This window comes from Bubalus kerabau, chromosome 2, assembly GCF_029407905.1.
Source record: "Bubalus kerabau isolate K-KA32 ecotype Philippines breed swamp buffalo chromosome 2, PCC_UOA_SB_1v2, whole genome shotgun sequence".
NCBI classification, from domain to species: domain Eukaryota; kingdom Metazoa; phylum Chordata; class Mammalia; order Artiodactyla; family Bovidae; genus Bubalus; species Bubalus kerabau.
In genome coordinates, this window is record NC_073625.1 from 189042755 (window position 1) to 189063241 (window position 20487).

The 20487-nt window shown below is 47.6% G+C and overlaps 1 protein-coding gene across 1 annotated transcript in view; it reads left to right on the top strand.

Annotated features, from left to right (window-relative positions):
• The window catches only part of UBASH3A (ubiquitin associated and SH3 domain containing A), a 34652-nt gene extending 34321 nt beyond the window's left edge, over nt 1–331 (top strand). The window contains exon 11 of the mRNA XM_055569742.1: nt 194–331. The gene's annotated coding sequence lies outside the window, so the exon portion shown is untranslated. The remainder of the gene's footprint in view (nt 1–193) is intronic.
• The last annotated feature ends 20156 nt before the right edge of the window (nt 332–20487 follow it).

Here is a 20487-nt window from a genome sequence, read left to right on the forward strand (position 1 = left end):
TGATGGACAGAGGGTCATCCTGATAGCCTCCAACTGCCCAGTGGCTCTTGTCTGAGAACTAGCATGACTGTGCGTGAAATAAAATCATGTTTTTTCCCCCCAAAGGGTTGATTTAGACCTAGGAAGAGACTTATTTACAGAAAGCCAAAATAAACCCTAAAGATGATAAACACTTGTGTTCTGTTGAATTCAGAGTTCAAACTGGAGAAAAAAGTTAAGATAAGAGTGGAACCTGGCATCTTCGAATGGACCAAATGGGAGGCCGGCAAAACAACCCCCACCCTCATGACCCTGGAAGAGATGAAGGAGGCGGATTTCAACGTCAGCCTGGATTACAGGTGAGCCGCCTCATGATGTCTACAACTAGGCTTCCTGCTTCTTGTTTAAAGATGATGATGAAGGTGTTATTCATGAGGGACCACTGCAGTGGGGCGTGGCAGAAGAAGAGAGATGGGACTCCTCTCCAAATACAAGGCCCAGTGGGGATTTTTCAACCAGGAGAGGGGTGGGGTGGGAAGTTCATATAAGAATAGGGCAATTCTTGCAGACCTTAAACAATCCTTACTGCAGACAGGTAGGGGGACAGTCACATCTGGAGGTGGAGGGGGAGCCGAGTTTGCTCAGGTATCCAGGGTGGTCAGATACAGGGGGTGAGGGGTTCTGACTGAACTCAGTCCACAAGGTTGGACGTGAAGCCTACAGGTCCAGCCCACTGAGAAGAGGGTCAGGGAGCCCGGCTAGCATGTGTCAGCCAGAGAACTGCCCGTAGCTGGCTCTGCCATCACAAGCCTGTGTGCCTGCTGCTCAGTGACAATGCAGGCTGCAGCCCCCAACACCAGCCCTTTGCTGGTTTGGGGCACAAAACTGGAGGCTCACTGCTGACCGTGAGCCCTAGCTAGAGGCAGAGCCATCTCGCTCCTTCTATTGAAGCATGGGCCAGAATGGCAGCTCCCCTCTCCTCCTCTAGGCCCGCCTTCCCCCTCGCCTCTCTCCTGCCAGCCGAGAGCTATGATGATTATGTGCACAGGTGTGCAGTGAGCATGGAGCAGATCGTCAGCACCTGCCCACAGGATGGTAAGTGCCCCAGCGACCTTGGTGCCAGCAGCCCCAGGGGCCGGGGTCCCCTACCTCTGAGTTGGAAATGGCTGATTTTGAACCTAGGAATGCCCTGACCTCCCCATCCAGTTTCCCCACCTCCAGAGTGCTGCACACTGCCTCTGTAGAGACACATGCCCCCAAAACCCTGGGACCCCCAATTCCAGAACCGATGGGACCCAGGATCACAGGGTCAACACAGACCACCGGTGCCCACTTCCCAGGAAACAAAAGTAGAAGCTAAGGACCAAACTACCAAATGTTGGGTCATGTCTAAATGACAATTCAAACAAAACATCTGTTTAAGTTGATGGCTCAGACCACTAGAGAAATTTAAATATGGAAGGTGAATATGGAAATATTTAAAAAACACTTAATTTTGTTAGTGGGGTAATGGTATGGCAGTTGTGTAAAAATGAGAAGTCCTCATTTGGAGATGCAAACCGTGGTACATCCTGAGAAGTAGTGTGATGTTTGGGCTATGCTCTAAAAAACTGCATTAAGTGTCCATCATCCAACCAAGAAATTAAGATGTGGTACATATGTACAGTGGAATTCCACTCGGCCATAAAAAGTATGAAATTTTGACATTTGTAACAACATGCATGGACTTTTGAGGGCATTATGCTAAGTGAAATAAGTCAGACAGAGAAAGACAAACATGGCACTTGTATGTGGAATCTAAAAATACAACAAACTAGTGAATATAACACAAAAAGAAGCAGACGCACAGATATAGAGAATGAATGAGTGGTGGGAGAATGGACCAGTGGGGAGAGGGAAGTAGGGAGGGGCAAGATGGAAGAGGGGAGCAGGAGATAAAAATAAGCTGCAAGGATCTATTGTGCAACACGGGGAAAATAGCCAATATTTTACAGTAACTATGAATGGAGTATAACTGTTAACATTGCAAATCACTATATTGTATGCCTTATATAATATTGTACATCAACTATACTTCAGTAAAAATAAAAAAACCTCACGGGGAAGGATGTCAGGTAACAGACAGATGATATCAGATGGGCAGAATGTCAACAAATGTTGGAACTCCCTAATGAGGACACAGGGATTCATCAGACCTGCCTTTGGGGTATATATGAAAATGTCCATGGTGAAACATGAAAAGCCAATTCTATAAGATTTAAGTTAGCAAGTGTGAGCATCAGCCATATGTCAGGCATCAAATAGAACATCATGGGAAAAATCTCAGTGAAGAAGATGCATAATCTACCCTCAAGGGATTTGAATGTTATTAGAGGAAAGGGGCGGACACGTCTGGAATAGCAAGAATGTTATGGGCTTCACCTGTGACTCAGTGGTAAAGAGCCTGCCTGCAGTGCAGGAGATGCACGAAATGTGGCCTCCAAAGTAATGGTGCCATTGCAACCCCATGGACTGTAGCCTGCCAGGCTCCTCTGTCCATGGGATTCTCCAGGCAAGAATACTGGAGTGGGCTACCATGCCTTCCTCCAGGGGATCTTCCCGACCCAGGGATTAAACCTTCGTCTCTAGCGTCTCCTGCATTGCAGGTGGGTTCTTTACCACTATGCCACCTGGGAAGTCCTTACAGTCACGTTAGGGCAACTCGAATGGATCACTCTGTGGCCCAGGACTTTCCAAGGAAGCTTGGGTTCCAGTTTCCTCCTCAGGTGGTTCAGTGGGTACAGCCCCAGGGTCTCCCTGACTCAGCAGCAGGTCTAACTCCCCAGCCTGGCTTCATCCCAGCCTTGGCTGCCCATCCATGTTGCCCTGGACTCTGAAGGTCCTTCCATAAAGTGAGAGTCCTCTGTGGTCCATTGTGATGACCAGCTGATCAAGCTCAAGTTCACAGGCCTTGTCGACACAGCTCAGAGCATGGCACTGTCCCATCCCTGAAGCTCGAGGGCGGGTATGTCTGCACTGACCCTGTGTGAGGATGTGACAGGCTCAGAAGACCTTACACACAAATCAGAGGCCAGTTGCCAGTGTTATTAACCTGTTACCAACCACGCCTGCCTCCACGAGGGGTCGACAAGGCCTCGGGGCACCACAAGTTTATTCCACCTGACCACTTTGGGGCCCCCGTCTGATAAGGGGCATCCTCTGTGCCTGCCCCGACTCGTGCTTTCCTTCAATGGCAGGCGTCATCCTGGTTGTGGGCCACAGCTCGGCGCTGGACACCTGCACTCGCCCACTGCTCGGGCTGCTGCCCCGGGACTGCGCGGACTTCGCCCAGCTCGTGAGAAAGGTACGCGCCCCCTCTTTTCTCTTGGGGCCACGGAAGCAGGCAGCCTGAGGATGTGGGTCCCCACACCCCCTTCTCAGAACAGAGACAAATGTCCTGAACAACCCAGGGCAGCAGGGACACCCCCTCCTCCCCTGAGAAGGTGTCCGCTGGCTCTTGTGCAGAGGGTGGCCTCAGGCAGGGGTCTGTCAGAGGACGTTTGTCATCTTTATCATCATGGCAGCTTTGGCCATTTGCTGTCAATATAAAAAACAAGACAGGGGACTTTTATAATCAGGTCATATGATAAGCCCTTACCACTCTAGTAGTCGAGCACATGGTCCATTTGGCAAGGGTAGGTGCAGGGGTTGAGCAAATTAAGAAAGAAGAGAAAGACCAGTTGTTGGGCTGGCTTGCTCTGGGGTTGGGGGTGGGTGAGGGGGGAGACTGCAGACAGACAGAAAGCAGCCCCTCCCTCTAGCCTTTGGAGTCATCAAGCCATGGAACATAGGAGCTTGTTGAAGCTGTCAGAGTGCCCAGTGTTGGGCCGGGGTCATCTGTTGTTGTTCAGTCATGAACTCGCTGGACTCCATGGACTGCAGCACATCAGGCTTCCCTGCCCTTCACTATCTATGGGAGTTTGCTCAGATTCTTGTCCATTGAGTCGGTGATGCCATCCAACCATCTCATCCACTGTCAACCCCTTCCCCTCCTGCCCTCAACACATACTGAAAAATCAAGTGGGTGATGGATGTGTAGAGAAGAATAACAGGTGGACCAACCTCTAGAGCATCACCCAGCAAAGCAGAGATGGCTTTCCTCCCATTGGCGAGATGAAGGAGGCGGGCAAACTCAGGACTCAGCCCTCCCCATTCCCTGCCCCAGAGACCTACTCAGGGAGAGACTTGCTCTCTGCCCTTGTCCTTTTCATCAAGTTAATCAGTTGATTGACCGGCCTTGAGGCTGGGAGTGAAGCAGTGCAGACAACGCCTGTGACGAGCGATAGTCTCTGACCGGGTCACAGCACCATTGCCGGCCACAGCTTGTTTGCTGCAGGTGTGGGCAGCAAGGTGTCTCTGAGCCCCAGAGTGGCCTGGGGGCTGCAGAAGAGCCGACCCCTGGCCCGGCCTGGCCCAGCCAGCGCCTCTCTTTGCTGTGCAAAGCCCTTGGGTCTCTGAGCCCCTCCCTGCGCTGCCAGGAAAAAATACAGTCCTCTGTCACCCTGAGATGCCATGGCACCCCCAGTTGTGACAGACAATGAGGTCTGCAGACACTTCCCACTGCTGTGGGAGAGGTGGGGAGTCCCCCTGGGGGCCACTGTGTTGGATGTTGGTGCCGAGTTCAAGGTCACAGTGCCAGCATGGATGTATCATGCCAGGCTTCAAGGCTGCTGGCTTGAGAACAAGTCTAAAATCGATCAACCTGGTATGGAATTTTAATAACTGATTTACCTCTGCTCCAGGTCCCGTCTCTGGGTATGTGCTTCTGCGAAGAAAACAAAGAGGAAGGAAAATGGGAGTTGGTGAACCCACCCGTGAAGACGCTGACTCACGGCTCCAACTCTGCGTTTAACTGGAGGAACTGGATCCAGGGCAACTGATGCCACCTCTGTTTGCATGACTCACATTGGAGAGAAGGGACTCCGCAGAGGCCGTGAGGTACTGCTATCTTGAAGGGACGCTGGTCTCCCCAAGGTGATTCACAGAAGCACAAAACGCACTTTCAGACACCGGAGTGTTGGTCATCTGCCAACCGCCACCCTGCGAGCTAGGCTGTGGGGACACCATCTTGTACCCTGTGCATTGGCTGTGCCACTTGGCGGGGGATGAGGACCCGTGACTCTGGTTCCAGACCCACCCCAAGCCTACCCCAGGAAAAATTCCACTTTATATGTTTTTGTCAAGTTCCCAGCTAGTTTTCCTTTTTCTGTTTCAATCACTCTTGGGCTGTTTCCACACAGGCTGAAGGAGGTAAAATATTGAATAAAATGGTGCAAGGAAACCACCTACCAGATAAAAACCAGGAACTGAGCTTGTGTCCACAGACCAGGTATTGTGACCTGCTGCTGCTATAACGAGTAAGCCCACGCTGGTGGTTAGAGACACAAGTTTTAAACACACACGCGTTTACTCTGTTGCAGCCCTGCAGGCCAGCAGTTCTGAAATGGGCCAGAGGAGTACTCCTCTTCCACAGCCCTCAGGGAGAGTCTGATTCTGTTTCTCTGGCTTTCAGAGGTGCCCGCACTCCTGGCCCCTGGCACCTTCCTCTGTCCTCAAAGGCAGCACTGGTGCCCCTTCAGATCTCCCTGCTCCTCTACTTACACGGTCACATCACCTTCTGCTGCTGACTCTCCCATCTCCCTTTTGTGAATTCCCTCAGATTACACTGAACCCACCCAACAATCCGGAATATCTCCCCATCTCAAGACCCTTAACTTAATTCTGCCTGCAAAGTCCCCTTCGCCATACCGTGTGACACAGTCACAGGCCCAGGGATCAGGGCGTGCACCTCTCAGGGGCCACCCTTCAGCCCATCACCCCCCAGTCCTCTCAGGGGCCACCTTTCAGTCCATCACCCCCAGTCCTCCCAAGCACATTGGGCTATTTATACAGAGGCCAGGGTGGAAGGGTTGTGACATCCCCTTGGTGCAGGGCTTACTCAGTTTCTCTTTTTCTCCATTTTGATCCAGTGGAGCTGGGAGGAGGGCTTTGAAAAATGGAGGGGGGGGGGCCCACCCTGTCAGGAGAGAGAAACCAGAGAGGACCCCCACGTGGGCACAGTGAAGCCTCCAGGGATGGTGCATCCAAGGGTGCTCTGACTTTGAACAAGCTGGTCCAGGCAGTCAATGGAGGGAGCACCCAGCTCCGTCCTCTCACCCCATCCTTGCCCAAGAAGAAGAAATAGCCCTCAGAGTGCTCAGAGGGAGGGCGCAGTCATGCTGAGACATGCTGCCCGACTCCAACACCTTTGTTCTTTTCTGGATACACCAGTGCCACACTGATATTCCTAATCATGATGGTGAATAAAAACGTCACAAGTCAAGCTTGTGGGATTTACACAGTCACCACTTCTTTGGGATGGTCCCCAAGACATCTGGGTTCACCCTCTGTGGGGTGAGGCTTCTGGGTCTCATGGCCTGAGTGATGAAGGAGGCAAACCACCACCTCCTCCTCGCTGGACTACCTGTGGGGGTCTACACCAGACAACAAGATGGGTCTGAACCTCAGAGCTTGAGGTCAAGTATGCAAGGAACACAGTTCTCTTTACATCCTGTAATGCTGGTTGACAAGACCTCCTTCTGCAACAAAGGTAGAAAAGCCCTCTTCTGTCATTCTTGACTTCTAGAATGACCCTCAAGTGGGAGGTGGGGGGAGTGGGTGGGAGGCGGCTGGAGCACAGAACTATGCTGGGGAGGGGCGCACAGCGAGGTGCCTTTGGAAGTGTTTCATTATTTGGCATAAGTTTTTGGTGAACTAATAAGAAACCAAAAAAAAAAAAAAAAATTTCTGAGCACTTTCTTCTTTTCTTTGGCCCTGCTGGTCCTCGGGGTTCACAAGCCTCATCTGACCCCCTGCTGATATCATCTGGAAACAGACATCCTGTTCCCACAAGCTCCCACCTCCAACCCCGGCCCCACATCATCTCTTTGATGTCCTTACCTATGGACAGGAACAAAACTGGAAAGGAAACCCCCAGCGTGGTTTACTTGCATCCCCGACCCAGCAAACGCTGTCTATGAACCTGGGGGCACGATGACTGGGATTCTTCCCAGCAGAGCTTTCTCAGAAGAAGGGAGGAGGCTGAAACCGGAGGAGGAGCTGGCCTAGGGCTGGGTTGCCGAGGAGCCGGGGATCCTGAACTTGCAACTGTGATGGAGAAGCACTGAGCCGCAGGTTCTGGGGCCACCAGTCCCTGCAAACACTCTGCTGAGTTTCTCTGAGAAGGAAGACCCGTCACGTTCCACTGAACCCGGTCTTATTTTAGAGCCAAATTTGAGATGCTTCAGCTACGAGTCGTGTTGCTGAATCCTGTCTTCCCTTCCCAAAATTCGTTCAGATGAAGTCCTAACCCCAGCACTTCAGAATGGGACTTTTTTTTTTTTTTTTTGGACAGGCCTTTAAAGAGGTAATAAAAGTGAAAGGCACTCACTGGGGTGGCCCTAACCCAAGATGACCAGTGTCCTTATAAGAAGAGGAGATGAGGACCCTGACACACACAGGATGACCACGTGAGGACACGGAGCAGACGGCCATCCATATGCCCAGAGAAAGGCCTCAGGAGAGCCAGCCCCGCCCACACCTCAGCCTTGGATGCCCAGCCTCCAGAGCGTAAAACTATAATTAGCAACTATTTTTTGAGCTGCCCAGCCTATGGCACTTTGTCAAGGCAGCCCCAGGACACTAATACAGAGCGTGAAAAACACTGATACAAATGCCAAAAACAGTTGTTTGTGAAGGGCTGGACCAGCCAGAGGCGTGCAGCTCTGCACAAGGAAGATAATACATGTCACACCAACTGAACCCACTTAATGCATCCAGATTCATGCATGACCTCTCCTGACTCTTTCTGTACCTATTTTCAAATAGGAAACACAAAGATCTGACTCCCTGTGGGCAGCTCTTGCAAAGAATAAAGGCAAGAACCCAGGCCACACAAAGGTCCTCCTGCCCTGGCCCTGGGGAAGAATGAGGTCTGGGGACACTGTGCCGACACCCTGATGTATTTCCCAGAGTCCCCAAGGGAGCACGGGTGCTTGAGGAGGGGTCTGTGGGACACTGCCATTCTCAGCCCCCAAGTTCATGAGCCTCTGGTGTCTTTGCCAACCTGCCACCTGGAGGAGGGCCAGGCACCCACCTAGGTCACAGCCAGGGCTCCCAGAACCTCTTTGCACAGAGACAAGTTGGGGTTCTCACCTTCTCCCAGGCCCTTTACTGCTTGGTCTCAGGGGCTCACAAAGGTCTACAAACAGCTCTAACTGCTCCTCCCACTCCATCCATACCAGTGCAAGGAGCCATGGAAGATGAAGTGGGAACAGAACCATCCTTCCCACCCATGCACGTGCAGAGCCCCTGCTCCTTCCAGACAACTGTCACATGGAAAGCCAATTGTCAGTATTTGCAGACTCCTGGACCACAAGCCTGGAACCCCATGAAATAGACTGAAATCCTCATACCCCAAGAAGAGAATTCAGCAATGTGGCTGAGTTCAAGGGGGTAAATTCAGATGGCAATAGCTTTTCTTTATGGCCACATCCTTAGGCACTATAATGCAGGAAATGTCCTATTTGCACGGCCATGACAGCACAACATAAACACCTTAGGAATACACTCACAGGACTGGCGAACACAGCTTACCCGAGGGACGCAGCGAAGGCTGGGACGGTTCCCACACAGAAAGGAAGATTCAACATCCACAAAGAAGCTGTCTCCTAAATGAACCCACAGAGGGATCACAGTCAAATGAAAATTGTGAAAATGACTTTTGAGGGAGATAAGTGGATTTGAAAGTTCATGTGGAAAAACAAACATCCCAGGAACAATGAACAAATCCCAAAGAGAGCGATGGGGGAAGGAAGGGAAGTAACCCCAAGAGACAGTAAACACGCTACAGAGCTACTGTAGTTAGAACAGTGTGGTAGACACGCTGGATTTCAGGCAGAGAGAGCAGAGGTATAAATAGAACACAGGGGTTTATGTTCGTTAAACTGGGTGATGGGATGACTGGGGGTAATTGGATGGTTAAGTCAGCGATGTTGAGACAATGGGGTCACCATCTGGGGAAAGGAAAGGAAATTTTTTCACTCATTGCAAAAAAAAAAAAAATCAAAGATTTAAATGTAAAAAGTGAAATTGTAGAAGTACTAGAAGACACCATGTGAGAATTTTTTTTTTTTTTTAAGTATTTCAGAGTACGAGGAAAGCCTTTGTAAAACCATGACACAGAAATCTGGAACTGTAAAAGGAAAAAGAGATAAATTCAACTAAAACATTTTTCAAATCTGCTTTGAAAGGCACCTTAAACAAAGCTTAAAAGTACAAGCTGGAAAAGCCAACCGCTCCTCCCTACCTGCAGCCCCCTCCTCCCGGGAGCTCTCCTGCTGTCCAACCCTCCCAGCCTCTGCCTTCTGTACCCCAGGGACCCCCATGCCCTGAGCCATGTTCTGCCCTGCTCTGCTGTTTGCTGCCACTTGTTTGTGTGGGCATCACTTGTTTCAGGGAGTGCAGTGGTGACTGGGTGCCAAGTTCATTGTAAGCCAAGGACCTGGGCACAGAGCGGACCCAGCCACCTCTGAGACAGTGATGCACCTGCCAACCTGCTCCATTCACATGGTCCAGGGTTTCCCAGTCTCAGCAATATTTACACTGGGGAGGGTCCATGGTTTGCTGTGGGGGGTGCCCTGCACATTGAGGGACATTCAACAGCATCCACGGTCTAGACCCAGTAAGCACCCCTCCTCCCTATCGCGATAACCAAAAAATGTGTGTGTGTGTGTGTGTGTGTGTGTGTGTGTGTCTGTGTGTGCTTAGTTGCTCAGTCATGTCTGACTCTTTTGCAACTTCAAGGACTGTAGCCCGCCAGGCTCCTCTGTCCATGGGATTCTCCAGGCAAGAATACTGGAGTGGGTGGCCATTCTCTTCTCCTGGGGACCTTCCCGACCCAGGGACTGAACCCAGGCCTCCTGCATTGCAAGCAGATTCTTTTTACCATCTGAGCTACCAGGGAAGCCCCCCAAATGTTTCTGGACCTTGCCAAACGTACCTGGGAGCAAAAGAGCCCTGGTTGAGAACCAATGATGCATTCCTTTGGCAGAGATGCCAAATACCCTGGTCCTGGGTGATGGCTTATCAAGGCACTCAGGCTCCCCAGGCCCCACACAGGTACGGCAGCAGAACCCCTGCTGGGTACACATGCTACTGTGAAGACAGATGTCAGAATGAATAGGACCCTTCTTGACCAGAGCAGCTTGTTATGATCTGAAGCACAAGGCTCTGTGAATTAGTGGACAGAGGAGGCCTAGAGGTGCCCATGAACAGATGTGTGAGTGGCAGGGATATGCTGCTCTGACAGGGGCCCGAGAACAGCATGGATAAGCTCTGTCCAGTGGCCAGAGCTTTCTGTCCTGGTAGCCAGTCCTGGTGACAGCCCAGCCTTGCTTCTAGTCTTTTAGTGTGTTTGACTGAGTCTTCCAACCAAATTCTAGATCTTTAAAGTCTGTTTGTTTGTTTTTTAATTTTTAACTTTGTATTGGAGTATGGTTGATTTACAATGTTGTGGTAGTCTCAGGTGTACAGCAGGTGTACAGCAATGTGATTCAATTATATATATCTCCATTCTTTTTCAGATTCTTTTCCCACATGGGTTACCAGAGTATTGAGTTCCCTGTGCTATACAACGTGTCCTTGTTGATTACCTATCTTAAATATAGTAGTATGTGTATGTTAATCCCAACCTCATGATTTATCCCTCTCCACCATCTTTCCCCTCTAATAAACATAAGCTTGTTTCCTGAGTCTGTTTCTGTTTTGTAAGTAAGTTCATTTGCTCGCATTTTTAGATTCCACATAAAAGCAATACCATATGAAAGTCTGCCACAAACACCCAAAGGCTGTAGAGTCCTTGGAACCAGGGTATGATCCTAAATCAGAGTAATCTTCTCCTCAATCCCTCCCTACACTCCCCTCTCCCCAGGCCCCAAGGGCCAGCAAAGAGTGCGGATGCACAAAGATGAACAGAATTGCTTGAAATAGGTTCCATAATGATGGCGACGTTAATTACTCAACGTGTATAAACATCACCTCCAGCTTTGTGTATAAACATTTCCTCCAGCAGGGGAAATGAATGGGGTTCAACGGACCTAGGTGTGAGCTCCAATTCTGTCTTTACTCATGAGATTGAAGACACAATCTCCGTGTGTCCTGGGCTCACCTTTGTGACACGGGGCAACGTCCCGCACTCTGTTCTGGAGGAAGCCTCATTCTCTTACCGGTGGCTGGTGGGGGAGGGGACTGATCTGGAGTGTCTCTGATGTTCGTTCATTTCCGCGGGGGAAACACTCCTCTCACCTTGGGGATTCTGAGGCACCACCAGCGTTGTAACAGTTGATTTACAAATTGTCTGAGAATTTCAAAACCCCCTCTCCTGATCTGGTGTGAACCGGCTGAGCCCACCAATGCTCCGTTGGCTTAGTGGGAGGGGCTTCGGCCGGCCTGTGGGCACTATCGCAGCAAGTGCATCAGGCCGGTGCCCACTTCCTGCAGAGGAAAACCAGTCTCTTTCACAAAGCGGAGAGGGGCAGGAGGAAGGGGCCAGATCAGAAGAGACCGTGGCCCTGGCCTGGGAGGAAAGACTCAGAAGAGCTGGGGCCGGAGTTCAGAGTGAAATGCTAGCCTCCGGACAGACGTTTGGCTCCTAAGATCCCTCCAGGGTTCTCTCTTTTGGGTTCCCAGTCCAGTTGGCGACTCTGGCGCCTGCACCCTGCCTGGAGGGAGCCGCTCTCCTTGCCGGTACCCAGCCACCCCGTTCAACTGGATGCCGCCTGCTTCCACCCGCCCTGACTTGCTGCCTCCCCCACACAGGAAACGGACACACTTCCTCCGAGGCAAGACAAAGCCAAATACTCCACAGGCTGAGTGAACGCTGGGAGGTGGAGGCGGCAAACTACCAACTGAATTTGACATTTAGAGAGTTTGTAGGTTTTACAAGGCTGCCCCATCACAAAGGGTAATAAGAAGCCAGCTGTGTCTAAAGGTCTTGGCAAGAGTCTGCAGAAAATTCCCAGAATCCTTAGCTTCTCATTCCTGTCTGGTTCCAAGGAAATGCCATTTCCAGCTGTTGGGTACCATTTTATTCTAAGACTTCAGCCTCCCAAAAAGCTAGAAACAACACACACACACACACACACACACACACACTCACACACACAATCTTCTCAGTGAAGTAAAGATGTCCTGGAAGAAGTCATTCCCCAAATGAAAGATCTGGAAATTTCAGATTTCTCCTTCTCCCTCCAAAAATGTCTCTTTCAACTCATAACTCATTATCTTTCATGCTGTTCCATTCACAATAAGATGAGGATCTTATTGGCAATAGGCCAAATACTGTAATTTCCAAAGAAACTGTAGCGCAAAAGTGAAAAAACCCCAAAGAGAGGTGCTCTGAATGAGCCATAGGTAAGCTCTCCCCTAGAACACTTCCTGGAAAGAGAACCCAGCTTATTTTAGCAGCTGATTTTGGAAAACATGTTTTACTGCCTTCAGTGGTCCTTGAACAAATTTTGCTCTCCTTGGTCTGGGTGCTAACAGAAGGGCAGACACTGTACCCTGGCTCACATCATCATTATTAAAAAGCGGGGATCTCAGAGCTTATAATCTGGGGAAACACAACCAGTCTTTGAGGAAAAGCAAGAAACTCTGAATAAGCCATCTAACATCTTGCTTCTCAAAATTGTATAAGGATGGACGTCACCTGGGAGCTTGATGGAAATGCAGAGTCTGCATCAAAAGTGAGTGAGTCCTAAAGGTAACTTGTTATGGGACTTGCTTTCTCACCATGAATAACTCAAAATCTGGTCTCAAAAATACATGAAATAGAATTTTTTCAAATGTTGGACAAGAGGCAGTGTGAGACTGTGATGACTGAAAAGGAAAACAAACAAACAACAAAAAAAATGAAATGAACCCTAATATAATTTCAGCTTTCTACCTAGAAGTAATTTCTAAACCAGAATTCAGGGAGGGAAATATAAACAGAATCTAGAGATCTTCCAGAGTTGAGTGATGGATGAAGCAGATAGAAATGGTAGGACAAGGAACACAAAAGGAGGGAGACACAGAGAAAGAGGTCTAGAATCTACAAGGAGGTTCCCTTGAGTCTCTGGCTGAATTCCCATCTGAGCAAGAGGAGAGAGAAATTCCACCAAGTCAGGCAATGAATGACCACTGAACCATAAGCAAAAGACTTCTCAGAGCTTTACATGTGTATGAAACACTTAAGTTCCACCCGTCAGCATACAGAGCTGCTCATTGAATATGTAAGGCATTCAATAGGGGCCAAAAAAACTTACATGTTAGTGACAAACCTAGATCGTGTATTAAAAAGCAGAGACATCACTTTGCCAGCAAAGTCCATTTAGTCAAAGCTATGGTTTTTCCAGTCGTCATATGTGGATGTGACAGTTGGACCATAAAGAAGGCTGAACGCTGAAGAATTGATGCTTTTGAATTGTGGTGCTGGAGAATACTCTTGAGGGTCCCTCGGACTGCAGGGAAACCAAACCAGTCAATCCTAAAGGAAATCAACCTGAATATTTATCGGAAAGACTGATGCTAAAGCTGAAGCTCCAATACTTTGGCCACCTGGTGTGAGCAGCTGACACATTGGAAAAGACCCTGATGCTGGGAAAGACTGAGGGCAAGAGAAGAAGAGGGTGACAGAGGATGAGATGGTTGAATAGCATTACTGACTCAATGGACATGAGTTTGAGCCAACTCTGGGAGACAGTGAAGGACAGGGGAGCCTGGTATGCTGTGGTCCATGGGGTCGCACAGAGCCGATACAACTTACCAAATGAGCAACAACAACAACAAATCAGGATACCACCCAATAATTTGAACAGGAACATTTAACGTAAAGAATTATGAACTGTAACAGGGGAGTAAGTATAAAAATTGAAAGAGAATACTAAAAAACAACTTAAAGCTAAGGGACAGTATCCAAGAACGGACAACTGTGGGAGGAGGGCTTCCTCCCTGTGGCTGGGGTTCAGACCTCATTGGAGACAGTATTTGCAAGTCAATGGGTGCAAAGAACTTTGCTAGATTGTGCAATCCAGAGTTGGTTCACAGCAACCATGGAAACAGGAAACACCCTGCAGGTGCAGATGGACCAAAGCTGGTGAGCCAGTGTGCAGAGAGGGATGGGACACTGGAAGTCCACTTGCCAACAGAGTGGCATGAAGCCTGGTGTCCATGTCTGGAGGGCCATATCCAGGTGGTGACCAGACTGTGTTCAGCATAAAAAATATATATATAAATAAGACAACATGCCAGAACCAGAAATAGAAGCTCTTTCCTCCTGAAATTTCCCTCCAGCACCCTCTGCTGACAAAACTTAATATTGTGCTTTTTGAAGAGGAGGAAGAAAAGTGTTAGTCACTCAGTCATGTCCTGCTCTTTCCAACCCCATGAACTGAAGACTCCCAGGCTCCTCTGTCCATGTAGTTTTCCAGGCAAGACTACTGGGATGGGTAGCCAATCCCTTCTCCAGGGGATCTTGCCAACGCAGCAATCAAACTCAACTCTCTTGCATTGCAGGTGGATTCTTTACCATCTGAGTCACCTGGGAAGTCCCACTGAAGAGGAGACAGACTTAAAGCTTCATTACTGCAGCACAGGAGAACCACGGGTGGAGCAGGAGCTGAGAGGCAAACAACTGATAAATGGCATGAGGCACACCTTAGCAGTGGGACAAATGCAGAGTAAAAGGATACTTTAGAGCTGCTCCAAACAAATATAAAACAAAAGCATCAAGCCAGTCTTCAAATATCTTAACTGTGAGACAGAAAAAAGCTTCAACAGTCTTCAATGAAGTACAATAAAGCCCAGAGCTCAGTATCAAACTGACAATGTCAGACATATAATTGAAAATTACTAGATAGGAATTCAGCCTTTGGTCAAGATGGAATTAGAGGGATTGGCTTTCTTTCCTGCTAGAAATGGAAATATATATATATAACATAATGGTTATTGAGATCTTTTACACCAGGCAACAGAGGACAATGAACTCTGGGAGAGAGAAACAAACAAGGTAGGCTGTACAATTGCCTGTTTTACTGCCTGGGGAGAGAGGGTCAGATAACAGTACAGAGAGGGCGAGCCTAGGTAGGCCCAGCAGGCTGCCTGAGTAGATGAGATGGGGTGAGAGTTTGTTGTGACAAAGCAGCAGGAATTCACCAGTACCAGACAAGAAAGCTGCACAGAGAGAACTCCAGGGATATGTGGATGGTAAACTTCAATTGTTCAGCGGCACACTTATTTACTTCTTTGGCTGTTTCAAGTCTTAGTTGCGGCACATGGGCTCATTATTGCATTGGTATTCCAAACTTCATTGTGGCACACGATCTCAGGAGTTGTGGCACACAGGCTTAGTTCCTCTGCGGCATGTGGGATCCCAGTACTCTGACCAAGGATGGAATCCATGTCCACTGCACTAGAAGGTGGATTCTTAACCACTGGACTACCAGGGAAGTCCCCAGCACACTTACTTAAATCAAGTTTCTTGAGATGAAAACTACAATTTTAAAACTGAGGCTTAAAAACACACTGGATAGAATTTATGGTCAATTGGACATTGCAGAAGAAAAGACTGGTGAATATGACCACGTAACAATAAAAACCAACCAAATAAAAACAGAGAAAAATGATTGACAACAAAATAGGACATTGGTGAATTGTAAGAAAATCTTGAGCGGGCTAGTGCATGAAGGACTGGAGTCCTTGAAAGGGAAAAAATATTTTTGAAAAGCCATGGCTGAAACGTTTCTAAGTCTGATGAAAAGTACAAACCCACAGCCAAGAATTTCAACAAACTCCAAGCACAAGAAATATAATGAAAATTACATGAGAAAAAATATAATCAAATTGTTCAGAACCAGGAATAAATAGAAATCTTAAAAGCAGAAAGAGTAAAATTATACAAAACATACAGAGGTACAAATTTAAGAATGACTGCAGACTTTGTGTCTGAAATAATACAAGTAAGATGAATGTGGACAAGCATCTATAAGTATTGAAGGAAAACCTGTCAACATAAAGTTCTATACCAAGTGAAAACATGCATCAAAAAAAAGTGAAATAAAAGCTTTTTCAAATATAAAAAGCTAAAGAAATTTATCACCAGCAAAGCCACATAATAAAAAATATAAAGAAAATTCTTTATCAGAAGGAAATGATGCCAGATGGAAATCTGAAGGTATACCCAAAAAATAAAGAACATCTACCATGGTAATTGGATGGATAAGTACATAACATTTATTCTTATTGTTATTTTTGAGACCATGGGATAGAGAGACAAAAATAATAACAATGTAGGATAAGGTTTGTAATATCTGATGAATTAAAATACAGGGCAACAATAGACTGGAAACACGAATAGAAAGATTATATTGTAGGATTCTTATACAACATAGGAACTAGTATACTATCACTTGAAGGCAGACTGTTAGTATTTAAATATGTGTACTATAGACCCTAAAACAATTGCTAAAAAACAAGAGAAAAATTCATATCTAATATCTAAGTGATAAAGGAACCATAAAAATAATCCAAAAGAAGACAAAAAAGAAGGGAAAAGGCAATAACAGTTGGCTTTAAACCTAACCATATCAATAATACCAATAAATATCAATAAATAATACCAATAAATATCAGTAGTCTAAACATACCAATTAATGTAGTTCCCTGATGGTCCAGTGGTTAGGACTGGGCACTTTCACTGAAGTTGTCTGGGTTCATTCTCTGGTTGGGGAACTAAGAGTCCCCCGAGTCCCAAGTCATGGTCAAAAGAAATAAATAAAATAAAAAATAAACATACCAGGGCTTCCTCAGTGACTCAGTGGTAAATAATCTGCCTGACAATACAGGAGACACAGGTTCAATCCCTGGTCTGGGAAGATCCCAGGCTGCAGAGCAACTAAGTCCTTTCACCACAACTCGGTGCTCTAGAGCTTGAGAACTGCAACTGCTGAAACCCTCATGCCCTAGAGCCCATTTCTGCAACAAGAGAAGCTACCACAGTGAGAAGCCCTTGAGCTGCAACTAAAGAGTAGGCCCCATTCTCTGCAACTAGAGGAGGCCCACAAGCAGTGAAGACCAGAACAGTCATAAATAAAATTATCAAAAAAAAAAAAGACATACCAATTAAAGGGGCTTCCCTGGTGGCTCAGATGGTAAAGAATCTCGCTGCAATGCAGGAGAGCCGAGTTCAGTCCTCCTGGGATCCAGGAAGATCCCCTGGAGGAGGGCATGACAACCCTCTCCAGTATTCTTGCCTGGAGAATTCCATGAAGAGAGGAGCCTCAAGGGCTACAGTCCATGGGATTGCAATGAGTTGGACACGATTGAAATGACTTAGCATGCTTGCACACGCCAATTAAAAAGCATAGATAAACAAATAAGATAAATAATCAAGACCTAGATCAGCCCTGGGATTTCTTTGGAAGGAATGATACTAAAGCTGAAACTCCAGTACTTTGGCCACCTCATGTGAAGAGTTGACTCCTTGGAAAAGACTCGATGGACGTGAGTCTGAGTGAACTCCAGGAGTTGGTGATGGGCAGGGAGGCCTGGCGTGCTGCGATTCATGGGGTCACAAAGAGTTGGACACGACTGAGTGACTGAACTGAACTGAACTGAACTATATGCTACACATATGAAATATCTTTTGTATGTATTTTTTAACTTATTCTAAGTAGAAGGCAATGGCAAGCCACTCCAGTACTCTTGCCTGGAAAATCCCATGGACAGAGGAGCCTGGTAGGCTGCAGTCCATGGGGTTGCGAAGAGTCAGATACGACTGAGCATCTTCACTTTCACTTTTCACTTTCATGCATTGGAGAAGGAAATGGCAACCCGCTCCAGTGTTCTTGCCTGGAGAATCCCAGGGACGGGGGAGCCTCGTGGGCTGCTGTCTATGGGGTCGCACAGAGTCGGACACGACTGAGGCGACTTAGCAGCCGCAAGTAGAATAGAGAAAGAAATACCATGCTTGCCCTATTCAGAATAAAGCTGGAATGACTATTTTAATATTAAACATTTCAGAACAGTAGAATTATTAGCAGAACCCTAGGGTTCAATCCCTGGATTGGGAAGATCCCCTGGAGAAGGAAATGGCAACCCACTCCTGTATTCTTGGGTGGGAAATCCCATGGACACAGGAGCCTGGCGGGCTACAGTCCCTGGGATCACAAAGAGTCGGATATAACTTAGTGATGAAATAACAAGAGCAACAACCCCTTGGCCACGACCCACCCCTTACTCCCCAGCCCCACTTGCACACACCTCCCTACAGTCTGCACTTTAGAGTTATCCAGACGCGTGTACTCCTCGCTGTGATGGGATATGGATGGGACACGAGCTACCCATCCTGTGCGCACTCCAAGCAATATTTTGATCACAGTCCCTGTTCTGCAAATTGTGGTCATGGAAAAAGCAAATAGAAGAATCCCTGGAGTAAAATGGCTTATAATTTTATTTCAGTAGTTGATTTTATTGTGGTGATAAACCTAAAATAGCCCACTTACAATGCATTTTATGATTTTAATATAGCTTGTGACTTCATAATTTTGTGACACTTATGAAAAATATATTTATATTAAACTTGCCAAAGGCAATACAATCCAGTCATTTAGTGTAAGTTGTTTCACATACTTTAAATAATCTAAATTCTACAATATTGTTTTCAAATAAATTTATTGTATTCTGGATCGCTGGTATATAAAAGGAATGCGAATGGACTTAATCACGCAGCTGCAGTAATCACTGTTCATCATGGTACATAACCATATTACCTACATTTTCTCATTCAATCCTCAAGGCAACTCTTTGAGATATACAGTGAAAAAAAAAAAATAAGTAACATGCAGCGATCATGATGCCAGCTGGCTGTAAGGCTGGTGTCTGAATTCTGGTGCTTGGGATGCATCTGCCTTTGTCCTGACCACTGTGACTCTGAGCCATGTCATAAGTGCCCTAAGACAGTGGTTCTCAAAGTGTGGTCCCTGTGTTAGTAGAAGTACACTGACAGAAGCTGCCCACCCTGCCCAGGCATCACAGTAACCATTTGCATGAGTTAGTTTATGACAGGCAGTACTGGTAAGGAACGTGGAATTAATAAGCCACCACCAACCGGAAGCATTGGGGAAAGGTCAAAAGGAGACACCTCATGTCCCACCACCTCCCAGAATCCTCCTCGCTGGCATCCGTCTTGGCCGAGCAATGCATGCACCACCAGGAAGCACCCTGGGTCAGAGTGATTGGCCAGAGACAACCGGAAACTAATCCCATCACCATAAAACCCGAGCGTAGGGAAAGAGCAAATGAGCCAAGATGGCATGGTCAGGCTGTCTCGTCCCACGGCCTCTCACTCTTGCCCCTGTTTTGTAAATAATGATTATGTAACAGCAGAGATCCCTTATAGTACTGGGAATGCGTGTCACAAGGTACCCGCTTGGTCACAGGCCACCTTGTGCTGTATGCCTGTGTGAGCTCTACCTAGAAAGCAGGGGTGATTGCTGCTGCGTCACATCTGTGTCTGTTGGGTCAGCCACCGGAGGAGAGAAGACAGCATGTCTACTGCTATGACTGCTGTGTCAGTCAGGAGAGAATAAATGTGTCTGCAATTCCTATGGCTCCTCGAGTCTCCTTCCAGGAGCCTCTTAGCTCACACCTTGCCTACCCTGGGTTCAGCAAACAGTGTGAACCCCAAGACAGTTGGCACTGTGAACAGGATCAGCAATACACAGAGACTGTGAGCCACGTGGCAGAGCAGTCCTGGGTTCCCTTAACCTACTGCTCTCCACCTGGGTGCCCCTTCCCAATAAAGCCTCTGGCTTCATCAGCACATGTGTCTCTTCAGACAACTGATTTCTGAATGTTAGACAAGAGCCCCCTTTCGGGCCCTGCAGGGGTCCCCCTTCCTGCAACACCTGGACCAACAGCACCTGCATCCCCTGAGAACTTGTGACAAACACATTGGGGCCCACCGCAGGCTCAGTGAATCAGAAACTCTGGGGTGGAGAAGAGTAATCTGTTTTCACAACCCTCCAGGAGATTCCAGTACACACTTAAGTTTGAGAACCACTGCAGTGAGGCAACTTAGCTTTGTAAAAGAATCCCACTGCAAGTCCATTAGGAAGGCTGCCCCTTTGAGGTTGGTGATCAGGTGTTCATGTCCCATTCTGCCCAGGACCCACCCACCATCTCGCACACCCCCAGCCCTAGAAGAGAACTGAGGCCAGCAGGTCAGATTTGCTCAAAGGCAAGACAAGAAAATTATCTCATGACGTGACATATATATGCATACATATACATATGCATTCATCATGTATATCATGTATTTATATATGTGCATATTTGTTCCTTCTTACAATTTTGATGAAGAAATAATAAGGTCTTCACTACACGGAAATTCAA